Below are 26,495 nucleotides of genomic sequence, written 5' to 3' on the forward strand. Positions count from 1 at the left end.
ACCATGTCGATCTCCTGAGTTCTCACGAACAACGGATACAGGAGCCAAGTATCCTGCAACTAAGAGGCTGAACCGAGGAATCGCTGGTGACCCGCTGAAGGACTGCTCCTCTGCACTGCTGTCGCCCTGTGAAACCATTCTGCCTCTGATCAAACGAGAAGGCCTGTACTGGTACTTCGACCCTTTGGAATAGTGGGAACAACTATTCTCGGCATCTTCATCATCTCCTGCACGTAAGCCTTCGGAAGCGTCTCTGGGCCATCCAGTGGACTGACCAGCTTACCTAGGAGTCTTGCTCTGTAACCGCCGCCAGGTTGTTGCTGTATTCCGAGTCCTTGACACTCTCACACGATTCGTACATTTGGCATTCCCAGGTCTGAAGTGAGAAGTGTATATTGGGCTGAAATACACACAGCCGCTTCGTTGCCCTGCTGTGGTAACAATCTGTGCGGGTTCACTGCGTTTGGGACATCCTCAACTCTAACTTCTGCTGCCGCGGAATCTACATGACGCCGAGACGTCCCCTGCTTGTATCTGAACCTGCAAGCACTGAAACTGACACAGAGAAGCCTGGGTCTGCCTGCATCGGGGACCGGTGAGTAGCAACGCTAGGAACTGGTCGCCCTCCTGCAGTCGCTGTGTTAAACAGCACACCTTTTTCGCACTCACGCTCTGCTTCTGCCCGCAAGTGGAGGCCGTGCTTGAGTAGCGGAGATCTGTTCGCCCTCCTTTGTTCACCACTCTGAACTGCCTGACTTCCTTGAAGAGACTCCCCTTGGCCCATCGGCACCAGCGTGTGCAGGTACTTTTGAGCACAAGGCTCCACTCTTCGTAGGGCTCAGACTTCCTTCTAGTTAGGTGGCCTCTGAAGGCGAACTGGGTCTAACGATTACTTGCACTGCCTGTTTTCCTCCCCATCTAGGTGGTCTGCATATTTCGTGCTTCAAACTCTTTAGACCCTTCGGTAATTGTATACATATTGTATTTGATGGTGATGTGTTGGTTTACTTGAGTTTTAACGTGATTCTTTGCTATGGTCAATATTACAAAGGCCTTGTAATAAATGTGTCTATATTTTTAAAATAACACCTGCTTGGATAGTTTGTAAGCGTCCTTGCTTTGTGTGCTCATTGCAGGCTTTCAGTCACCCTCACCCCTTTTGAGACCTAGTCTTGACCGCCGCGATCGCTACCTTAATTGGTCTGGCTTGTCCAGAGGTTATCCTGTTCCAAGAAACTAGGCTGGCCTTCTGAACCTCTGCCCCTCCAGGACAGAGTTCAGAAATCCATCTTAACAAATTGGTGTACAGCGGTGGGATACGACTGAAGGTATCCAGTGTTGCGCACAAGTGAAGGGATTTCAAGTTATTCCTACCAGGACACGTAGTGAATTGTCGTAGTATAACTTTTAAAAGACCATAGTCCTATCTAACAGTATGCGAACAAATACCTTGTTAACTTTAAATGCTTCTAAATCCGAAACATTGAAAAAGATGTATGCGGAGAGAGGGGTCTCCTCTCAATGCACCAAATTGGATATGATCCAAAGAATCGTGGCGTGGCAAGAAGCTCAGCTTGACGCTATAGCTTCCGAGGACAGTGCAGAAGGAGGTGGGGCTGCTCTCACTGGTAGAACCGACGGTTCTGCCGCTGCACTAGTCCACCACGACCATGAGGACAGGGAGGATGAGATGTCTAATGTTTCCTCTGCCAGTGTCGATGGGGAGGCCATGCTTGAATTCAAGAAGCAAGAGCTGCTGTTTAGGCAGAAGGAGCTTGATTTCAGTATGGCCAAGCTAAAAATCGAACAGGCAGAAAAACAGAAAGACAGGGATCACCAGTTGGAACTGGCCAAGCTTCAGGTTGCAAATGGATCCACGGGTCCTGGACATGGGTCTGGTGCCTCCTCTCATTCACGGATTCCAAAAGATCTGCTCAGTGTGTATGAGGCAAAGAATGACATTATGGACTGGCTGAATATGTTTGAGTATGCATGTGAAGTTCAACAAGTTGACAATGCTGATAAAAGTGCCTGGTTACTTAGCAGACTGCCCCATTCTGGCTGCAGTGCCATTATGGAAATGTCGAAGGCTGAGCGAGCGGATTTTGCTATGTTGAAGCAAACTCTCATTTTAATGTTTGGAAAGACTCCTGCCCAATATTTAAAACGATTCCGAGAGTATAAGAAAAAAGAAGCTGGTACATGGGTATGTAACCGAATACTTAAAAAACTTGACTGGCTGGGTCGAAGGTTATAAGGTTTCTACCTTTGAAGGCATGATAAGTCTTGTCATGCTGGAACATATTTTTGCATCTTCTTCCCCGGAGCTTAAGCAGCATTTGGCGGATTCTAAGGAGATAGATCCAAAGAAACTTGCCATTGCAGCAGATTTATGGGTGTCACATCGAGTGTCCCATAAGGACAAAACTCATCCTTGTAAGCAGGAGGAAGGGAAAAAGTCCAAAGATAAGGAGGGTGGGGAATCTGATAAATCTTCTTCTCAAAAGGGCCACAAAATGAAAAATAAGGGTAAGACACAAGGGACCTCACAGGGTAGTGAAGGTCAGCCTCCGAAACAGAACTCTGGTTATAATAAGCCTCGCTATGTAAACAGACTCAATGGATCTTGTTTTGCTTGTGGAGCAACTGACCACGTGAAGGCAGATCCCCGGTGTAAGGTTAAACCTTTGGGGGTCCACTCCGCTAATCTGGCCTTCTCCTCCTACGAGGAAGAAGATATTACAGGAGCATCCTTCTCCTCAGACTCCTTCCCCAGTGGGATAGAAGCAGAGTTAGTTTTAGTTTCCCTGGGTTCCTGGGAGCCTAAAGTCACAGAGGCTTATGCTAGGATTCCAAGTCATACAAAGCACTACTTTAAAGACAGTGTGCTGATCAATGGAGTAGATACTGCAGCTCTTAGGGATAGTGGGTGCAGTCGAACTGTAGTGGATTCTACCTTGGTAGACTCAGAGGATGTTGCCAGAGCTACTCTGATGCCCACTAAGTTGGCTGACGGCCCACCTTGCATGTTTCCAGTAATACCTGTAAATCTTACTTTAAATGGTACAGCAGTCAGGATTCCAGTGAGCATTCAGAGAAACGTCCCAGGAAAGGTCTTGTTGGGCAACGATATCAGAGCTTTAGGGCTCGTAGGAGACACTGCTGACAGACCCTGCACACGGTCTCAAACACGGCAGCATTGGCCAAGACCGATGCGCTGCCCCTGCCAAAGGGGAAACCCAAGGCTAAAGGAGTAAAGAAACCAAAACGAGGGAAAGAAAATATTCCCCCGAACTCACCTACCACTGCGGTGGAGGAAGTTGGTCAATCGCCCGGACCTGACGAGGAGGCGATGATACCTGAAGTATTTGACCACAATTACCATCCTGAACTAAAAGACTTGTTAGTAGAAGGTGGTCCTGACAGGGAAGAATTCAGTAGAGGCCAACGTGAGTGCCCATCTCTGGAAGGCCTCAGGAGACAGGCCTGCTCCCAGCTTGAGGGTGAACCTCCTGGGAAGCATCGGATTTATTGGGAAGGTGGACTCCTGTATAGTGAGCCCACAGAGTCTACAGAAGGAGATCATAGGAGGTTGGTGGTTCCCCTTGCTGTAAGACCCTTCCTCCTGCAGCTGGCGCATGAAGTGCCCCTTGCTGGTCACCTTGGTATTAAGAGGACCAAGCAAAGGTTATCCATGCACTTCTACTGGCCCAAGATGGGGGTGCAAGTAGAAAGTCACTGTAGGAGTTGTGCCTCCTGCCAGTTATCTGGTAAGAGTGGCTCAACAATCCAAGCTCCATTGGTACCACTCCCAGTTGTGGGAATACCATTCGAAAGGGTAGGGATCGACATTGTTGGTCCCCTTGACCCGCAGACATCCTCAGGCAATAGGTTTATCTTGGTGATAGTCGACTATTCTACCAGATATCCTGAGGTTATCCCATTGAAAACTGTAACTGCCAAGTCAGTTGCAAAAGCGTTACTTGGCATCTTTACTAGGGTTTGCTTCCCTAAAGAAGTTGTGTCTAACAGAGGCAGCAACTTTATGTCAAAGTATATGCAGGCTATGTGGAAAGAATGTGGGGTCACCTACAAGTTCTCTTCTGCATATCACCCCCAGACCAATGGTCTGGTGGAACGTTTTAACAGAATTTTAAAGAGCATGATTGGGGCTCTGGAAGAACCTCAGAGAAGAAAATGGGATCTTCTTTTACCATGCTTACTGTTTGCCTACCGAGAGGTACCACAGGAGGGTGTTGGCTTCAGCCCCTTCCAGCTTCTGTTTGGTCACCCTGTGCGGGGACCCTTATCCATAGTCAAGGAGGGATGGGAGATGCCCACTCCCCCTATTAATACCAACGTAGTCGACTATGTGTTGGGGCTCAGAAAACGGATGGTACTTCTGATGGGTCTGGCTAGTGACAAGTTGAAGGCAGGACAAGCGCTGGTGAAACATTGGTACGACCAGAAAGCTTCCCTCATCAACTTTACACCTGGTCAGCAAGTCCTGATCATGAATCCCATAAGGCCTAGAGCTTTACAGGACAAATGGTCAGGCCCTTCCACAGTGGTGGAGCCCCTGGGTGAGGTTAACTATTTAGTGGACCTTGGAAGGCCTGGACAGGCTCCAAAAGTGTTCCACATGAATAGGCTGAAGGCTTTCGTCCCAAGAGTCGAAATCGCAGCACTGCTACTGGTGTCAGATGTTGAGGAAGAGGAGTCTGAACCTCTCCCCGACCTGTTCCAAATCGGTCCTTCAGATAGCTCCTTTGAGGGTGTCCGAGTGGCCCCTCACCTGACTTCTGATCAGCAGGCTGAGGTGAAAAGTTTGCTTAGGCAATTTTCCCCCCTGTTTTCGCAGTCCCCTGGTTTGACACCTTGGTGCAAACATAACATAGACACAGGAGACAGCGTTCCTACCAAAAGTAGAGGATACAGGATGTCAGACAAAGTACGGTCTTACATTAAGACAGAGGTCAACAAAATGTTAGATCTTGGGGTGATTGAACCCTCTAGTAGTCCTTGGTCCAGCGCTGTGGTTTCGGTTCCAAAAGCAGGCACTTCTGAATTGAGGTTCTGCATGGATTACAGGGCTCTGAATGCTGTCACCAAGACAGATGCACACCCCTTGCCTCAAACAAATGAGCTGGTGGATACCTTGGGTGCCTCCAAGTACCTCAGCACGTTTGACCTCACTGCGGGCTATTGGCAAATCGCCTTAGCAGAACATGCCAAGAAGAAGACAGCGTTTTCCACTCCAGACGGTCTTTACCAATTCAGGGTAATGCCGTTCGGGTTGAGGAATGCACCTGCCACTTTCCAGAGGCTTGTGAATCATGTGTTGAATGTGTTGGATGAATTCTGTCTTGCATATCTGGATGGTATAGCAGTTTTCAGCAACACCTGGGAAGACCATGCGAAACACCTCGGGATTGTGCTACAGGCTCTTCAGAAAGCACACTTGACCATAAAGGCGAGTAAATGCCAGATTGGACAAGGCTTAGTGGTTTACTTTGGACATGAAGTAGGTGGAGGGAGGATTCAGCCTCTTCCCAGTAAAGTACAAGCAGTACAAGACTGCCCTACCCCCACTACACAGACCCAAGTGAGAGCCTTCTTAGGACTCACGGGGTATTACCGCAACTTCATGGCAGACTATGGCACCATAGCTGCCCCTCTGACTGCCCTCACCACTCTGAAGAAACCCAAGAAGGTAACTTGGACCGGCGAGTGTGAGAAGGCCTTCAACGGCTTAAAAGACTCCTTGTGCCATGCCCCTGTCCTCAGGGCCCCTGATTATCAAAGACCTTTTATTATGCAGACAGACGCCTCTGACACTGGGATAGGAGCTGTACTATCGCAAGTAGATAATAAGGGTAAGGAACACCCTATAGGTTTCATTAGTCGCCAGCTTAAGGACAGAGAGCTCAGATGGTCCACAGTGGAGAAAGAATGTTTCTCTGTTGTGTGGGCCCTACGGAAGCTGAGGCCCTACCTCTATGGGACCCACTTCACTGTGCAAACTGACCATAGGCCCTTAAAGTGGCTGATGAACATGAAGGGAGAGAATCCAAAGTTGCTTAGGTGGTCCATAAGTCTACAAGGCTTTGACTTCACTATTGAGCATAGGCCAGGTGTCCAACATAGCAATGCTGATGGGTTGTCCAGAATGTTTAACCGACCTGAACAAGAGACTCATCCAGGGGTGGATTAGTTCCCCCTGTCCATAGTCTGGGAGGGGCGAGTGTTAGGAAAGATTTCTTAATTGTAGGTAATTTTCCTTCCATGTGGCAACCCCTAAACTTTTTGCTGTTGTTTTCACCCTGATCTAGACTTTGCCAGAGAAGCGCAGCCTTCCACCGCACTCCTCTGTGCTTTCGCTCCATTCTTACAGGGAAACTGACATGCCCTTTAGACAGTCAGTACCGGGAAACATTGTTTTCCGTAGTTCTTTCCGCATGTTGTAGCTTTCGCGCAACATGGCACAAGAGTGCACCGTAACTTACATTACCGCGCTCTTGGGTCTCTAGTCATTCTACAGGCCCTAGAAACTCTCGATGGATTTATAACGAACTGAGCAAGTATGTCACGGACGGGACTGGTGGCAGCGATCGTTTCTATGTGTTTTTGAACTCCCTTTTGCCCTGTTAACTGCGCTTCTTGCGTTTGGCCAAAATGGGTGGCCTGGCTTCCAAAATGGCCATGCCACGAGGTTCTTTGTCCTGTCCGTTGACCGTCTTGCCCATTCACCTTCCCCAGGTCGAGCCGACCCGGGGCCATCCTTATTTGGGCATGTAATTTCCTGCGAAACACAGATGCTTTTGCGGGCTTCTGCATGCCTTGTGTGCGCCTCCAGGATGTGGGCTGGGATGTCTGGTCCCAATACACATCCTGGGTGCCAGAGAGTCTAGTGTGTCCTGAATGCCTGGGACCACCGTGGTCCGTGATAGGTCCACGTATGATGTGAGTGTTTTGTGAGCAGATCTCCCATTGGGTCCTCTCCGTTTTGGCACAAAGGGAACTCTGGATAAGAGGAGGCTGTAAACACAACTACCATGTCGATATCCTGAGTTCTCACAAACGACGGATACAGGAGCCAAGTATCCTGCAACTAAGAGGCTGAACCGAGGAATCGCTGGTGACCCGCTGAAGGACTGCTCCTCTGCACTGCTGTCGCCCTGTGAAACCATTCTGCCTCTAATCGAACGAGAAGGCCTGTACTGGTACTTCGACCCTTTGGAATAGTGGGAACAACTATTCTCGGCATCTTCATCATCTCCTGCACGTAAGCCTTCGGAAGCGTCTCTGGGCCATCCAGTGGACTGACCAGCTTACCGAGGAGTTTTGCTCTGTAACTGCTGTCAGGTTGTTGCTGTATTCCGAGTCCTTGACACTCTCACACGATTCGTACACTTGGCATTCCCAGGTCTGAAGTGAGAAGTGTACATTGGGCTGAAATACACACAGCCGCTTCGTTGCCCTGCTGTGGTAACAATCTGTGCGGGTTCACTGCGTTTGGGACTTCCTCAACTCTAACTTCTGCTGCCACGGAATCTACACGACGCCGAGACGTCCCCTGCTCGTATCTGAACCTGCCAGTACTGAAACTGACACGGAGAAGCCTGGGTCTGCCTGCATCGGGGACCGGTGAGTAGCAACGCTAGGAACTGGTCTACCTCCTGCAGTAGCCCATAGCTTTTCCTCGCTGTGTTAAACAGTACACCTTTTTCGCACTCGCGCTCTGCTTCTGCCCGCAAGTGGAGGCCGTGCTTGAGTAGCGGAGATCTGTTCGCCCTCCTTTGTTCACCACTCTGAACTGCCTGACTTCCTTGAAGAGACTCCCCTTGGCCCAGCGGCACCAGCGTGTGCAGGTACTTTTGAGCACAAGGCTCCACTCTTCGTAGGGCTCGGACTTCCTTCTAGTTAGGTGGCCTCTGAAGGCGAACTGGGTCTAACGATTACTTGCACTGCCTGTTTTCCTCCCCATCTAGGTGGTATGCATATTTCGTGCTTCGAACTCTTCAGACCCTTCGGTAATTGTATATATATTGTATTTGATGGTGATGTGTTGGTTTACTTGAGTTTTATCGTGATTCTTTGCTATGGTCAATATTACAAAGGCCTTGTAATAAATGTGTCTATATTTTTAATATAACACCTGCTTGGAGTAATTTGTAAGCGTCCTTGCTTTGTGTGCTCATTGCAGGCTTTCACTCACCCCTCTTGAGACCTAGTCTTGACCGCCGCGATCGCTACCTTGATTGGTCTGGCTTTCCAGAGGTTACCCTGTTCCAAGAAACTAGGCTGGCCTTCTGAACCTCTGCCCCTCCAGGACAGAGTTCAGAAATCCATCTTAACAAGGCCCACAGCCCAGATGGCATAACCATAGAATACTAGAAGGAATATGAGGCCACACTAGCCCCCCTGCTTCTAGAAATATACCAGGAAGTGGTCCAAAGACACACATTACCTCCCACAGCGAGGGATGCTATAATTATTTTAATTCCTAAATTGGGGAAGGATAAATGTCTATGTTCCTCATACAGACCCCTGTCGTTATTAAATCTGAATAAGATACTTGCTAAACTGCTTGCCAACAGACTTTCCCCCATTATGAGCAAATTGGTCCTACAGGACCAATGCAGATTTATTCTGGGGAGATCTGCACAGTTTGTTTGCAATACTCTCCCAAGTGGATCAGGGTTGCTTTTTAGTCGTGGAGAAAGCGTTGGGCTCATTAAACTGGTCTTTCCTGTTTACCATTCTCTAACGTATGGGTGTAGTTGATTTCATTAATCAGTTACTTTATGTTAAACCCATGGCTGGCACAACATCTACTCCATTTAAACTTTAAAGAGGAGCGAGGCAGGGCTGTCCCCTACCACCTCTCTTCTTCGCATTGGCTGTTAAAACGTTGGCTTGTGTTCTGCGCACGTTACAAATCCACAGAGTGCTATACTTCTACTTGCAGTGAGACCTAGTTTTGACGACCTCCTTGTTTATGTCTTGGACCCAGACAATAATATTGATCCCATAGTTTGTACAGTGATAGAGTTTGGTGAGCACTCTGGGCTACAAATAAACTGGTCAAAGTCAGAACTGCTTCCGCTTACGCCTGTGGCAACTCTCTTTCACACTAACTGGGGATTCAGATGGTATCCGAATGGTGTTAAGGAATACTTGTCTCCACAGACATGCACATGTTATATTAAGCCTCATTATGAGTTTGGTGGTATCTCGGCAGTAATACCACTGAGATACCAGCAAACGGTATTGCTGTTACCACGACTTAGTCCAGCAGTATTAAAACTGGTGGTACTGCCACTGGCGGAATTACCACTGGCGGAATTACCACCGGATTACAAATGGTGCTAGGTGGGGTTGGGCCTCATTACGAGTTAGGTGGACAATAGTAGGTAAATCCTCCAAAAAATAGCCGTGAGGAATTTCCGTTACTGCCACTTTGTCGGGAGGAACTTCGCCTGATTACAAGTGGTGGTGGCAGTGTAATTCCCCATTTAATTTGGGTCTGCCGATTTTTCGGCGCTGAGTGGGAAGATTTACCTGCAGGGTTTTGCTGCCGGTAAATCCACCACTCAAAACACAAACTCATAATTGGGCGTAGTGGAGTTACTGCCAATTTTAGTACTTAACACCTAACTCATAATGAGGCTGTTAGTCACCATTTTTTGGAGTGGGATTTTGCAATATTACCATTGATGGTATTACCACTGGCAGTAACACCACAGTGGGCCTCATTACAATAGTGGCGGCCACGGTATGAACAGTGCCGGTAAGGCACCGGCACTGTTCATACCGGGCCACCACGTTACGAGTACTGCTCACGGGTCCCTGACAGCCCGCCAGACCTCGTGTTTGCATCGGCACCGTTATCAACGGTGCCGGTGCAACCATTCTCCCGACCCCCGTTGGGCCCTATGGGGCAGAATAGGGATCAGGAGCCCGGCCTTACCACCTCCCGCGAATTGGCAATTAACAGCCCCTTCATCTCGTAATGGGCTGGTTATTGCCCAATCGTGGGCGGCGGTGCCAGTAGCGAGCATGGCGGTAGCCGTGCTTGCCATACAGGCACGGCTACCGCCATGCTCGTAATGAGGCCCAGTGTGTCTATTTTTGGGCAGTAAGGCAGAGGAATTACCTCCAGCATTATGCTGGAGGTGTTTCCTCTGCCTTAACTCCAAACCTATTGTTCGGTAGTGTGGTAATTAAAACAGCATTACCACCGTTTCTGCCAACAAGCATGAGAGAAGTAGGACTGAGAACCAACCTTTATACCACCTGAGGAGGATCTGTGTTGGATCGAAACATGTAGGGGCAGTAATGTGGTGTACATTTGGAGACTAAAAATGCATAGCTCATGTGATTCGAGCACTACATTTTGTCTTTTTGAATGAAATTGGACATTCAAATTTCGTCAGTGGAAACCATTAATAAATAATATAATGTTTTGAGTAAAACTGTTCAAGTGGATGACTAATTAATTTTGAATACACTATAGGGGTGGTCCCTAAGAGTGGTAGAGCGTCCATTGCACAGCAGGTGAGCCCGCTGTTTTCATTTGACCATACTCAGGATACGCAGAAGCATCACCGTAGATTACTGGGCATAGCTCTGCTAATTGCTAAGTGGCGTGTAGCAAAGGGATGGTGGTCCCAGCCGGTACCTACAATAGACTACTGGCTCAGAGATCGTGTGTGGTGAAATGATATGATATGATAGGTTATTCAATACCCAGAGGTTTCTAAGCGCGGACCCGGGGATCGAACCTGTGTTGCTCCAACGGCAAGCACATTGCCCCTGAGCTATCCCCCTGAGACTAAGAATGAAGAAGAAGATACATATAGAAGGCTCGTTCTTCCTACAGCTGGACCACAAGATTACTGGCCCCTCCTTAGATCGCACCTTGATGGCACCAGCACTCCTTAGAAGGTGTACTGAGAATTCCAGCTGAGGCACGAGAAAGCGGTGAGGACATATCAAGATCTGCCCCAATATTCTAGTAGCTAAATCCCCCAATTTAGCACCCTACCCCCCTTTTTTGGATGGCTGACCCTACATAGATGGTACTGCTTGCTGAACTGAGTAGTTGTCTACCTTAATGGACCGAGTAATATGTGAGTTTGGAGTTGCACGCTGACTCCAGTTACCCAGCAACAACGCTACAGGGAGTCTTATGGGTCTAACGTAGGTGATGATATGCTTGTGGTGCATATATACTCGACATTGAATGGAGCGGGTTGCGGAGTGGGTGATTGGCTGAGTCCCCGAGTTTAGATTTGCTTTCTGATCCCACGGATTTTCGCAGGTTGTAATAATAAAGATAAGTTCATCTTATGTACATTTTTCGCTACAGTGTATATAACACGTTGAAATGTAAAAAGAAAGTTAAAAAAACACATATATACAGACTTCTTATAGAGCTCGAAACTTTGTGTACAGGTGATACAGTACAATGGGAAAAGGGTGGTCTCCATGGCGCATTGCTCTTCTTTTTTAATATCACTTTTAATGTTCAGGTTTGGAACTCTCTAGAAGACACTAAATAGGCTTGAGAATCATCCAAGATTGTGGAGTGAGCCCCCATGAAGCATATTTTAAATCTCTACAGGTTTCAGTAAGTTGGAAACAGGAACATTTTAGAGTCATAATAAACAGGCAGCTCAGAAGATCATGTTGGTTACCTCTGAACAACAGCCCCACAACCGCAGAACCACACCCAAATGAGGCACCAATTCTCGTGCGAGAGTGCAACCTGTGCCTACAAAATGAGTGTGAAATGAAAGTGTGGTCATTAAAATGGGTTTAAATAGCCCCATGGCTCTTCAGCAGCATAGGGTAAGCAGGAATTCTAGTGTTGAGTTTTAATGATGTCCTTATTGTAGATCTGTGATGTCATAATAAAGCTCAGGGAGCATGAAGACATTAGAGTGTGTATGGGGTAGGCCTCACTGACAACAGAGGCAAAATGAGCATTGGTGAGGCAGGATAGCGTTAAGCAGGCAGTGTTCTATTCAGGTTTGATCATGGTCTGAATGTGTTCAGTAGCTATATCGGAGGTAGATCCTCTTCTGCTTATGCTCTTCTCGTCCCTTGAGCCAGGAGGCACATGGTATCACCCACACTGTTGTGATGTCATGATGACTGTTTCCATTGTGACAAGGCTGGCAACCAGGGAGCTGCAGCATTTGAGATGAGGAACTTGGTTGGGGAGGGTCACTGCCGGAGCAAGGGCTGACCAGGACCACTGCACTGGAACAGGCTTGGGGTGGGGTCAATGGAGAGAAGGTGAGTAACAAAAAACACATGTAGTAAACTGAAAACTGAAAAGAACTGAACACTAAACTGAATACCAACTTCAAAACTGCCTTTGCTCCTTAGCTTGAAACCCTGCTCCTAACCTGACCTTCTAATCAAAACCGTTCTACGAATCTTCTTTATAATCCAGATTTCAATCTTCAAATTCTCACCCTTTAACCACTCTCATTCAGAATTATTCCCTTTTGCTTTCCCTCCCTTTATCCAATGTTATCTTTCCCAGTCTCCCCTCACCATTTCTCTCCTTCCCACACAGCAATCCCACTCCTATCTCTCTCACCCAAACTGTCTCCTTCACCCAGCCAACCCCGCTCCGCACTCTTACTGATCCCACGAAACCCTCATCCCAACTCGTACCCCTATTTCTACCCTTGATTCCACTTGCCCTCCCTTCAACCAAAATCACCCACCCACTAGTGTATTTGGGCCAACCTTACCACTGCAATACCATCCCACTGCATCAACGCAACCCCATTCTCCTCCTAACCACCCATTTGCTGTTAATCCTATACCCGCCTCTTCCTCTCACTCCTCCACTAAGCCTTACAAAGAAACCCACGATATCCATTAACCTTCTCATTCCCCTTTCAGGTTTTTTTTTTTTTCAATTAAGTTCTCACCTTAATGTCCCTGCAACTAAAGTTTTGTTCTTGATATATAACACACACGCACGCACGCACGCACACACACACACATTGGGTTATCTCTCATTTATCATAAATGACATTCTTTCATGTAAAAAATGACAGTCCCAATTTCAAGTGAGGGTCTGAATCCACAGTTTGGGGCAGGTTGATTTCCAATGTTTTTATGAATTGAGATCTGAGGGAAATTTGAGATGAGGTGGTATTCAGATGGTGGCAGTGGATCCAATGTAGGATTCTTGCGGACAGGGCTACCACTATTGTGTGTTTCAGCTGGTGTGGGAAGGATCCCTCTTGTAAGAGCTAGCGTATGATGATTGAGCGGTCATGAATGACATGTTTGGCTAGAAGAATGGAGATAGGTGTCCACCAGGGGTCAGATGGGGCCCTAGAATGACCTGTGGTCCTGATGCCGTTTAGAAAATCTTCAACCAGCAATGGTTAGAAGTTAGAGAACTAGAAAGATGACGTATTGATGGCATGTTCAGAAGTGGAGAGGCAGAGTTTTCAATTTTAAGCTTCAGAATCTTAAATCTGAAGAAGTTCTCAGTTTGTTTCATAGTACTTGTAAAGGAGGAGGCCAATGAAAGGACTGGATTTAATAAGACAGAAGTAGGTTTTAATTCTGAAGATGACCTGCAGTTTGTTTCATAGTTCTTGCAAAAGGGTGAGCAAAATTACAGAACTGAGTTTAGTAAGGTTTACTTAGGCTTTGAAAGGTACAGTTGCATTGTTTTGTGCATTCTCAGTGGCGTACGAGAAAAAGACCAATTGTTGTCCCGTTTGGTGCTCTTGACAGGCCGTTTTGTAAACTTGGGAACCAGATTTGCAGTGACTTGCTCCTATCACTATACTCTCTTCTGATTCCTAGAGCATCACTGCAGTATCATTTTCTCTGAGCAAGAGGTGTGGGTCTATTTGACCTAAAGCATTTGACTTAATCACATTTGATCGAATTTATTTGACCTATGTTTTCAGTCTAAAATGCGGTGGGAGACCCCTGCAACGCCCCACTTCCCCTCAACCTAATCTATACCATTATCCACTCCCATATATCTATATTTAATTAAATTAGACAGAAAAAAAGGTCAAAAAAATCCAATCAAATGTTTTAGGTCAAATGTTTTTAGGTCAATTATGCTAATACCGAGCCAGAGACAGATGTTTAAAGTGGCTAGTATGGGTAGGGTATTGTGTTGGAGTGATTCAGTAAATGATGCAAGGTGATTTGTGAAGCGAGTAAAGACATTGGAGAACGCAGATTATATGTGGTTGTTCCAGGGGACAGAGTGAGGCAATCTGTCGAGATAAAGTTAGTGTGGCAGGCTTTATGCAGGAAAGACCTAACGAAATCAGGAGCGTACCAAGACATATGTTAAAGAGATCATTCACATGTGTAAAGAGGAAGTGCAGGGAGTTACTTTTGTCATGGGTACGTCCCCAAGGGTGGTGGGTAGGATTAACTTTGCCAAATGTGTCAAGATTTTTACTTTCAACCTGCCGCTGTACACAACCTACCTGCTCAATAGAATACACAGAGCACTTCACCTATCAAATTCACTGTGCCAGTGCCGGAATGACCACTGCTAAAAGCATACTTGCCAACCCTACCGATTTAGGCGGTAGGATACCGCTTTTTAAGCAGTCCTACCGCCTACCGATTTTTTGACACCAAATACCGATTTTTTTAGTTAAAAAAAATGTTTTTTTTTTTTTTACATTTTTTTTTTTGCCCACGCCAGCTCGGGGGAGTCTTTCAAGGGCTCCCCCGAGATGGCGTACCGGGAGAATGCGTGGCATGCAGGCTTTTAATGTCAAAGGCACCCACGGCAGTGGGCTAAAGCGCCCCTCCGCCGCGGGTGCCTTTGGCAAAAGGCACCATTAGCCCCCCACCACGCCAGCTCGGGGGAGTCTTTCAAGGACTTCCCCGAGCTGGCGTAGCGGGAGAAGGCATGGCATGCAGGCTGTAAATGTCAAAGGCACCCACAGCGGTGGGCTAAAAGCGCCCCTCCGCCACGGGTGCCTTTGGCAAAAGGTGCCATTAGCCCCCCATCACGCCAACTCGGGGGAGTCTTTCAAGGACTTCCCCGAGCTGGAGTAGCGGGAGAAGGCGCGGCATGCAGGCTGTTAATGTCAAAGGCACCCACAGCGGTGGGCTAAAAGCGCCCCTCCGCCACGGGTGCCTTTGGCAAAAGGCACCATTAGCCCCCCACCACGCCAGCTCGGGGGAGTCTTTCAAGGACTTCCCCGAGCTGGCGTAGCGGGAGAAGGTGTGGCATGCAGGCTGTTAATGTCAAAGGCACCCACGGCAGTGGGCTACAGAGCCCCTCTGCCGCGGGTGCCTTTGGCAAAATGCACCATTAGCCCCCCACCACGCCAGCTCGGGGGAGTCTTTCAAGGACTTCCCCGAGCTGGCGTAGCGGGAGAAGGCGTGGCATGCAGGCTGTTAATGTCAAAGGCACCCACAGCAGTGGGCTAAAAGCGCCCCTCCGCCACGGGTGCCTTTGGCAAAAGGTGCCATTAGCCCCCCATCACGTCAACTCAGGGGAGTCTTTCAAGGACTTCCCCGAGCTGGCGTGGCGGGAGAAGGCGCGGCATGCAAGCTGTTAATGTCAAAGGCACCCACAGCGGTGGGCTAAAAGCGTCCCTCCGCCACGGGTGCCTTTCGCAAAAGGCACCATTAGCCCCCCACCACGCCAGCTCAGGGGAGTCTTTCAAGGACTTCCCCGAGCTGGCGTCGCGGGAGAAGGCGTGGCATGCAGGCTGTTAATGTCAAAGGCACCCACAGCAGTGGGCTAAAAGCGCCCCTCTGCCGCGGGTGCCTTTGGCAAAAGGCGCCATTAGCCCCCCACCACGCCAACTCGGGGGGAGTCTTTCAAGGAGTTCCCCGAGCTGGCGTAGCGGGAGAAGGCGCAGCATGCAGGCCTTTGATGTAAAAGGCGCCCACGGCGGTGGGCTAAGGGCGCCCCTCCGCCGCGAGTGCCTTTCACAAAAGGCGCCATTAGCCCCCCACCACGTCAACTCCGGCGAGTCTTTCAAGGGCTCCCCCAAGCTGGCGTGATGGCAGAAGGCATGGCAGGCGCCTCATTGTCATTGAATGCACCCGCGGCGGCGGGCTCATTCAATGACAATGGGCTGCTGACGCGCGCCCTATTCCTATCATTACCTCCTCGACTGACTATTTTTGAAACTTTAAGATTCCTACAGATTTTTGGTCACAGAATGTTGGCATGTATGTAAAAGGGATGTATCGGATTATGGCCTTTAGTGCATGCCTCGTCTACGCATGTGTTCCGTGGCCTGCTCCACTGCGCATTACTTCCCCTTGCTGATCAACGTCACCTTAATTCATAATTAATTAGACAATTCACTTTTCTTACACTGTTTTGTTTCTACCCTCCCTTGCATAAAGAAGTGATCAATTTTACTCTGGGCTGTTTTCTTTCGAAGTAATGTGAGTAAGCGCAACAGAAATAACATTAGTGGTGTGGCAAAGGAATGTTTGCACGGCAAATCATTAATCTCACAACAATCTTCGCAAAGTACGCTTACTTACCATTTAAACGTTCATTATTAGTGTCAAACAGTGCATGAGCTATTGAAACAGTCCAGCAGAAAAGGGTGGGTCCAGGGCTTTAAGTGGGCTAAGAAATCGAGGGGGCGTGGCTTGTGGGAGGGGCGTGGCCTAAAAGTACGCAAATCGTAGGGTATACACACACATATATATGAATGTTATATATTTGTGTGCGTACCTTACTATGGTTTGTGTACTATGCAAGCTATCTTTTCTAAACATAGAAATATGTAACATATTTCTACGTTTATAAAAGATAGCTTGCAAAGTACACAGACCATAGTAAGGTACACACACAAATATATAACATTTATATATATTTGTGTGCATACCCTACGGTTCGCCTAGTTTTCAGGCCATCTTTTTTAAAGATTTCGGGTTTATAAAAGATGGCTTTGAAAGTACACAATTCAAGCCATCTTTTATAAAGCTTTGACTACGGACAAAATTGTCCGTCGGCAAAGCTTTATAAAAGATGGCTTGATGTGTACTTTCCAAGCCATCTTTTATAAACCTCGAAATATGTCGAGGAATTCCCAGGTTCGCCGAGGGTTAAAGACGCCTCGGCGACCTGGGGAAACAAAGGGACAGTAATTGCCTCTGGTGACCTCTCGCGCGAGGGGTCACCAAAGGCAGTTACTATGACTGATGGAAGTGGCAGCCAGTCACAGCGTCGCTGTGGCTGGCTGGCACTTCTGTCAGCTCGCCTGACTTCATGGCAGGAGCATCTCCCGTCGCGGCTGCGGTCGCGATGGGATAATGCATCCCGCCAATGTCCCGGTAGGACGGGGGGCGGCAGGGCCCCAAGTCAGGCCCGGCAGGCCCCGGCCCACTGTAAGTACTGGGTGGGTCTAACCGGGAGAAAATGTGATCTCTAATTTCACATGAACTGACCTTTTCATCGCACCAAAATGCGCATATTTATTTAAATGCACACAGTTTGCAAAATTGGACTTAAAGTTTATCACGCGTCAGAAAATGGAATACTGTTGGCACAATGCATGAAATTGCTTTCAATAACACCCTGCAAAGGTCACGTAGCTTAATATTTTCTCCCAAAGTCCTGATGGAGTGTGCAGAAAGCACAAGCACGCGTTGAAAAAATCGACAGATGTTTGTCAAAAACTAATGCATACGCATAAAATAAGCAAAGGGCATGATGTGACTCCGTCCATATATTTTCAATGATTTTTGAAACAATACAGAAATGCCTGAACCTCTTTTTGCTGATTTAGTTACATTAAAAAACACACTGCTCGCCACATGTTTATAACGTGTTTAATATGTAAGCCTTGAATGTTAATATTAAACACTAGCACCTACGAGTTAATGTTGACAAGTCAACCGTGTTCCATGTGGTTGATGTTTCCTCAAAGTTTTAATTTAATAGCGTTAAAATGCGATTGCAATTTCTTTTCTTTTTTTTACATTTATTTATTGCTTGGTCATAAAGTACATCAACAGATTACAGCATCATGTCATCAACTTCACAAAAAGCGGGGTAGTTCAATCAATATCAGGAATAGACAATGACTAGTTTGCACCTTAACACTTGTAGCTGTATACTGAACACGTTTTCAGTTGCAAACCCCGGTCTACACATCACTAAGTCTGAGATGCCGTTGGGCCAGGCGCTATACAAATAAAGAAAATACAAATTCAAATTACTAACCAGAGCCTGTACTCTGTGGTACCTGTTGCCGTCGAGTGAGCTTATGCAGCAAGTCATTTCGGTAGTACTCCCAGATATCCTTGGTTTGGAGGTCCGGGGCATCAGTTCCACGTGTCGGTATTATTGCATCGTTATTGTTAACCCATGTAACATCATTTAGCCAATTTTCAACAGTGGGAGGGGACCTACAGATCCAAGACATCAGTATACAACGTTTGGATAGCAGGAAGCCCAGGTTCACAAAGCAGTGCATTCAGCATTGGTAGTTCATCTGTCAAACCAATACAACAGATCTTCGGGATTGGCTCTTTTGACACGCCCACAGTTTCCGTTTGTTTTTCGCATATATCTCCCCACCCCCAGCAGGGACGCAACGTAGGGGAGCTCCACAACATATGCATGTTTCCAGCTTTGTCTATGTCACATCTGGCACATTTTCCACGATTCTCCCTGGACATGCGCTTCATTCTAGATGGTGTATAGCTCAATATATGGAGCACCCTGTATTCCAGTATGCAGAACCTCGAGTTGAGCGACACTTTATTCGTTCATTTGCACATATTGTGCCAGTCACTGTCAGAGATCTCCTCCCCCAGATCAGCTGCCAGACTATCTCGCAGCCCAGTCAGTGGCAATGGTAGGGAATCCTGCAAAAAAGCATAAGTGTTGCAACTAAGGCCTCATTAGAGTTTGTTGGTAGGGGCACGGAACTCCCGGAAATCTACCAACAGTGCACTGATGCACCGGCACCGTGCTTCAGTGACCCGATTCCCGTGTGGGACTCCACGGAAATGGGGATTTCCCATTCCACCACCGCTCATGGCACTGGGATATCGGGCAGCAGAAACAGTGTTAGAGGGTCGGCGGTAGCCCGCCGCGTACCGGCGGGTTTCACCACCAACCCCGCAATGAGCCCCTAACTGCCGACAATCACAAGAGTTGATAATATAAGAGAGTAGAGGGTCATCAATTGGTTCAGTGGGAAATTCTGGCCACTTTGCCTTGAATGCTGCTCTAATCCTGTAAATGTGCAATCTGCATAATGTGCGGGTAGTCTCCATCTCTTCTCGTTAGAGGAAAAGTCCTTTAGTATACATATCCCCGACAACGTTGGACCATATTCCATGCCAGCTAGTTTGAGACGAACCATCCATACTCGGCAGTATACTGGGAGAGTATCAAAGTGGAAAGTGTTTGCTGTATGGCGCTTCTGATTTCGTGATTTGGTAGCTTTGCACCAAGCCAGGAGCGTTACCCTAAGGGGATCAACTTGGCAAGGGTCTTCTTAAGTAGTGGAAATGAGCAGTGACCGAACATCAGCATCCCCAGCTGCCAATCGCTTGATTCTCATGTGGGGGGGGTAGCTGCAGTGGGCTAAACCACTGTGATGCCTTGTGGGCCTGAGCCGCCATCTAGTAGAGCTCAAAATCTGGGGCTTTAAACTCGCCTGTGTCATAAGGGCCAGCAAGGTGTTGCTATTTTTCCCTCACTGCACCTGAGTGCCAAAGGAATAGCGATAGCACATTGTGTAGAGTTTGAAAGTAGTCCCTGCCTGTCCATATGGACACATTTTGGTAAATGTACAACAGCTTTAGTAGGATTATAATTTTGATCAAAGTGATCTTGCCTATGAGGGATAGGGTTATCCATCACCATTTGTGTAGTTTGGTTACTATTTTTGTGGGATAAGCCCTATAGTTGTCATCAATTAAAATTTGCTAGGTTCGACTGACCTGTACAGATATTTTATGCACTTTACAGACCAGTTCAAGGAGGTCAGATCCAAGATGGGGGTGGTTACAACTGTGAGCAGGGATTTTTCCGATTTAGACTGGTTTATACAGAAACCCGAGTAGGACTCTGTCTAGTGACATCACTGAGTACTGGGACAAGGTTATTGCATGGGTCTCGGCTGTACAATAATTTGTCATTGATTATTTTCCTCAGACTCCGAAGACTCTGGGCCTCATTCCAAGTATGGAGGTAGCCATACCGCTGTCAGCGGGCATGGCTACCCGCATACCGGGTTCCTGGAATGAGGAATTAACAGGCCATTCCAACCTTGGAGGGCCCGGTAATTCCCTTTCCAGGAACCCAGACCCGGTACATCCCCATTTCCATTTCGGCCCCCATAGGGTTCAATGGGAATGGGGAGGATGCTAACAATGGGCCCGTTACGGGTCCGTTGTTAGCATCCTGGTCCACTCGCAGGAACCGCTAAGAATGTCTGGTAAAACCAGGCGTCCTTAGCAGGTCCCGCAAGTGCACCACGTAATGGGGCAATAGAGGGTTAACGGCGCCGGCAGCTCCACCAGAGCCGTTAACCCTCTACCGCATTCCTCGTAATGAGGCCCTCTGTCTCAAAATACCCCTCTTCCTCTTCACCTGATGTGATGGGTTCTGGAGATGGTATCTCCTGACTGGTATATCCTTTTATTTAATGAAGATATGATCTGCTTCGGAAGGAAGCCACTGTGACCGTGAAGTCTCAGCAGGCCAGTGGCCTCTCTTCCGGGACAGTCAGGTGGTTGGGGAAAAAGACTCTATGCTTAAAAAACCCCAAAGGAATCCTAGATCCGAAATGCCAGAGGTAGTCCAAGAAAGAGCTGATCCGAGACCGAGTAGGCTGAGGATTCCAGTAAACTTGTCAGGAGCTAGACTCGATTGCTGATAGACTGCCATCAAGGATGACACGTGATCCACAATGGAAGGAATACAAACAGGTACACAGAAGGAGAACACAATCTGAGTGGCAGAAAAGAGTTGGAACGGTTACACGAGAAACAGAAACAAACTCCGATCAAGGAAGACCGAAGAAAGCTTCACTGCAGTGGTAGGTAAAACGGAGGAAATCAAGGTAAACAAGGAGAGAGTACCAAGGTGGGAACGCGCTCTGCTGCCCGCTGTGGTAAACATGGAGAGAAGCGCAGCAGAATGGAGGTAAGGTGAGCAGGGACGCGAACGGAGGAAGACAGGGAGAAAAGGACGGCAAGGGAGCCGGAGAGCGGAAACAAGAGGGGGAAAAGGAACAAAGCGAAGACAAGGACCGAAGTGGGCCGGAGCAAGATCCAAAACCAGAGAAAGGAGAAAAAAGGGGTAGAGGAAGCAGAGCACTGCCAAAGAGAAATAACACACGGAGCGAAAGCAACAGCAGAGGAAATCCTAGAACATTGCAACGCGCCGGCCGCCGGGAGAGTGAAGAAATAAGAACCTCCCAGTGGCGGCCATGTTGCAAAAGAACTAGACCATGCCGCAGAGAGCGCGAGAAAAACGTGATGGGGAAATAAATGGAGTCAGTGTCCCCACCGGCCTCATCCTCCTGTTTGCATGACATCGACATAGAGGCAGATAACCTCGGGTACCACAGACAAGCAGATACCCCTACAGGCATGTTTCAACCTGATCAAGTCTGCAAGCGGTTCTATAGTCAGAGCAAAAAGGAGTGGGGGGTAGAGGGCAACCTTGACTAGTACCTCTAGTTAATTGCATTGGCTTCAACATCTGGCCATTCGTGCACACCTTAGCTAGAGGAAGAGTGTATAGCAATCATGTGTACCAAATAAACTCTGGGCTGACACTGCAAAGACGAAATGCCATGAGACCAAATTGAAGGCCGTCTTTGCGTCAAGCAATACTCGTCAAGCAATACGGCTATTGTGCATGTCGTACAGTCTATCTGGGCCATAATATTAAAGAGTTTACACATTTTCGTTGATGTTGATTGATCCGGGATGAATCTGGCTTGGTCTTGGTGAATCATGTGCATCATGAAAGGCAGAAGATGAGTTACTAGCTGGACCCCACAAATCGTTGCAGGATGAACTCCCCTCACCCTATGTTAAGTTAAAACTGAAGATCTGTCACCCCGGCAGGCTTGGACTGGCTTATAGGGCAATAGGGCACTGCCCAAACCAAAAAAACACAAATTGCTCATGCGGGCCAGTTTTTATGGGATCAAAGTGGGGCACTTTTTTAGCCAATGTGGGCCAGTTAGATGAGTTACTCACTATGGGGCTTGTAGTTTTGACCAATGTTGCTGAATAAATATCTTTAAAATGCACAATTTGCATCACATTTTAGCCCCAAATTTCCCGTTGGGTACTATTCAAACAGTCTCTCACAAAAGGAATGAATTACCATGTGTAACTGCAGGACACTTTTTAATTGGTGCCTGAGACATCTTGGAATGCCACGTGCTAACGTACGTTAGAGGTCTGGGTAATCCAGTTGAAGCCAGGAAAATCATTGCACGAATGGATATGAACATGGCAAATGTTCTATTTTTGCAAGAAGTGCGTGCGTCATCTGTCGTCAACCAAACATTTGCCAAAGCATGGGGGAATATTTGTTTCTTCACAGTACACTCCACACAATCTAGAGGAATTCTAACGATCATGTCAGGTCCTGAAAAAATCCTAATAGTGGGAAGTAGGGAATATGGATCAGGTACAATCTTATAGCAGGAAAAAGTGTTAATGACAACTGTGCGATACTTCCCATCAAGTTGGTCCCCTCTCTTCCTCTCTGGTGGGGGTGACGCTATTGTCTTTGTGAACATCCGAAATGTGGACCCATGCTCGTCTTTCTTTAATCTTTACTGCTATAGGTGTCACATACACCACCTCCAGGGAACCCGCAAACCTTGGGTCTTGCCACTTCTGCACGAAGTTGCGGATGAACACCTTGTCGCCAGGATAGAGCGGTGTCGTTTGTGGGAAAGCCTCTATGTCCTGAACTTGGGGATGTTCCCTCATTCGCCAGCCGACTTGTTGAATGTTGAACCTGGCGGGACACATATTTGAGGGCATTGGTGATTTCAGCCAGATATACTTGCATTTCTTCCCCACATGTGCACTTCTCATGTGAACGGAGATGGGGTGACCAGGGCAATTGATTAAAGTTATAATGGTTGTCTCAAATAATTAAATGAACTAACTTTGTGCTGTGGGAATTGGGGGTGGATTGTGATAATAATAATAATAATAATAATAATAATAATTTGGCATTTATATAGCGCTACGAACCCTCAGGTATCTGAGCGCTGCTTATTATTACCCACGGTGTGTGGTGCTCATTTATCGACCTCGGAAGGATGAAACGCTGAGTTTGGCGCTGCCGGGATTCGAACCTGCGTTCGCAGGCTCTGCACTGATGTCAAAGCGAGCGCTCTACTCGCTGTGCCACTTGACCGGCTGTGATGTGATGTCACATGTAATTGAGGGAGGTGTGGGAAGGTTTGTGGACCCAATTAAAAAATATAATGTATGCTTTTCTATAAGGGTCTGATGTGCAAGCACCAATGAGCTCGTTGTGGGGAGGTTTTTTTCATGTTGCAATATTACTAATGTCATTCAGCTTCATTATTATAAAAGGCCTAGATTTAGGGGTGTTTCTTTGACAACGCCTTTTCACTTAGTTTTGTTCAACGATCTGTTTGAGTATAGCTGTCCCAGCTGAGTCTGGGGCCTGAATAAAACTGTGTTACTTGCACCTGCATACACCCCTTTTTGATTACCTTTTTAATTTGCATTGGTGAGTTCCGAGGCGACCCCCGACACATCCTAATGATCCCTTTTACCCTCTCCCTTCTGCTGCCCTCTTTCTTTTCTTCCCCCTTTATTCACTTCTCAAACACACACACACACACACTCTCCATTCTTCCCCTTATGCCCCCTATACTCCCTCTCGCTATGGCCTTCTCCAGAGGCTCACCCACCCACACACTCCTATCACACACATTGGCCCTATCCACAGGCTCACTTTTATATTAGTGTAAGCAGACGTCAAACTTTGCCCATCCCCTCCATTGACATCCACCGCTAAAATGACAAGCGCAATATTGTTCACCAGGTACCTTCCGGCGCAAACCCTTCCACCTCAGTCCACGCCACAAGACGGATGAACACTACTCAATGACATGCACTCTTCCGTTACTTCGCAACAATTAAACACTGCTTCAACAAACAAACAAAAAAATAACACCCTTCTCCACAAATGACCTAATTATACAATTCCTGGTACTACGCATTCTGCCTCCTGCTACGCAACTCTCTGCTTTAACCCAGGTGTGCCTACACTCACACACACACACCTACTTCCTATGGAATAGAGTGTACTAAAATCTACTACTGCTACTACGGCCGATCGGCTTCCCACCTTGAGGATATGTCCTAAACACAATAAGAAACCCCCCCTCTCCTTTGGGCATGTAACCACAATAAAGCACGTTCATGCATGGATACACTCATGTGTCTTAGAAATCATTGACCCTTCACGGCACCTATCCTTCCGTGCTAGCTCGCTTGTACTCCTGAGTGTGGGCAGTTCTCGAGACAAAGCAGACCTACATGAACTATGCCTCTGCAATACCTCCTCGGTAGTGTGCAGGAGGGCGGCTGGAATACCCACAGTTGGCCGAGGGAACTGAATATCATGCTGGGGGCCTCCAAAAATGTATCAGTGGTCCTCAAAGAGCATATAATCAGTAATTTATCAAATGTAATCCAAGAAGGAGCGTATACTAGGTAAGAAGAAATGCTGTTTCTTGCAGTTGGGCAAGCACAAATCAAACTGCACAGTGGAACAGAACTTATTGATGAGAGCAGGCAAAACCGCCCACTGCAGTCAGATCTTTTCTACAATGTTTGCATGCTTAGAAACAGTTACACTTATTGTTTCGAGTTATCGTGTGTCAAACAAAGCTGATTGGTGGGTCATGTCAGTCCCCTATAGCTAGGCATAAGTTAGTTAGAAATTATTGGAGCAAACAGACCTGCCCTCACCTGGCTCGTCCTTTCCCCTTGTGGCACCACATTCCTTCCCGCCCTAGCCCACTAATTATTGTTAGAAACTACGCAATTGTGCTGACCTCCGGAATTTTAATAACCTGCCATTGGTCAGCACACATAGGAAAAACATGATACACCCTGAATTGGTGGGAGGGAAGACATTCACATGGCATCGGACCAATGGGGTGCCCCGTTGACATCATTGAGGACACAGTGTACCTGTTGCTTTTCAGGGACACCAAAACCCACCTTCTGATTGGCTCCTTCTGGATTGACCCTTCATCCCACATCCTTCTTCCCAGACCCACCTGCCAAATGGCAATTTAAAACTGCTGATTGTGCTGTGAGTGTGTCTCCCTGAACATATCATGGTGAATTTTCATTCCCCTGAACTCTGCGAGCACTTGCGAGACCGGCTCACCGACTTTGTATGTATCAACTAGTTCTGTTCCCAGTGACTGCTTTCACCTGGGGATGGGCAGCCTGAATTAATCTTCGCCCACCTCAATGCCGTGGAGTGTTCGTACAATTTTCTAGGTGGCCTGCTGTGAAGGGCCTGCCTGAGCCATCACCATGTATTTCACTCACCTGTGGTTTTCACCTGACTCGAGCTGGGCAGCAGCACCCTATGTGTTTGTGCCACCATATTTATCGCATGCCCCCCATGTCCCCCTAGAGCACCTCCACACCAGTCCCAACCCCTGGCTTCTCGGCCGCATACGTGCGCTCTAGGACTTGTATTACAGCCATCAATGATACCTTGTCCAACCCATAGGATGCTTCCTCCTGCCTCCGTTATTTCCACAACTGGTAAATGCGCCTTCAGCACATTTATTGCAGAACTAACCACCTAAATAAACTGTTCCAAGGCCAGAATGACACAACCAGCAAGATGCCACATAGACTGCAACCAGCACACAACGCCCTCACTCACACCACATTGCAGGCGATGATTCCCACACAACAATACTACTGCCAGATCCCAGTCTTTGGCAAGACAAACTAGGCAACCCACATGTAAGACTCTAGTGGGAAGGACAAACTAACCTTCAAATCAATGAACCATCAGCGACCAGAAATGATGAGAAATAGTTGCCACATTGAACAACCACACTGTGTGTGCCCAACAAACAACTAGAATGGAATATTCCTGATGCTGCTGGGGAAGGTTGACAAACCACACAAAATTAACAATCTCGATAGGGCTCAACCCTCACAATCTCGATGTCGCTCAACCCTACAACTCACTTGACTATAACTAGTCGTCCAACTCCAAACAGGAATCTTCCAAACCCCACCTAACCTGAATCAGTCTCCATCCAGCAAGCAACACTGCTTTTTCCCACTGGATTCTTCTGTTGATACACACTCTGACATCACCATCCAGCAAGCAACACTGACTTTTCCCACTGGATTCTTCTGTTGATACACACTCTGACATCACCATCCAGCAAGCAACACTGACTTTTACCACTGGACAC

General features: G+C 47.5%; 1 long non-coding RNA gene across 1 annotated transcript in view; it reads left to right on the forward strand.

Annotated features, from left to right (window-relative positions):
* The first annotated feature begins 12,223 nt into the window (after positions 1-12,223).
* Positions 12,224-26,495, forward strand: part of LOC138498577 (uncharacterized) — a 277,923-nt gene continuing 263,651 nt past the window's right edge. The window contains exon 1 of the long non-coding RNA XR_011278759.1: positions 12,224-12,306. This is a non-coding gene — a long non-coding RNA (uncharacterized lncRNA). The remainder of the gene's footprint in view (positions 12,307-26,495) is intronic.

The sequence above is a fragment of the Ambystoma mexicanum genome, chromosome 5q (assembly GCF_040938575.1).
Source record: "Ambystoma mexicanum isolate Mex_15411 chromosome 5q, UKY_AmexF1_1, whole genome shotgun sequence".
Taxonomy (NCBI): Eukaryota; Metazoa; Chordata; class Amphibia; order Caudata; family Ambystomatidae; genus Ambystoma; species Ambystoma mexicanum.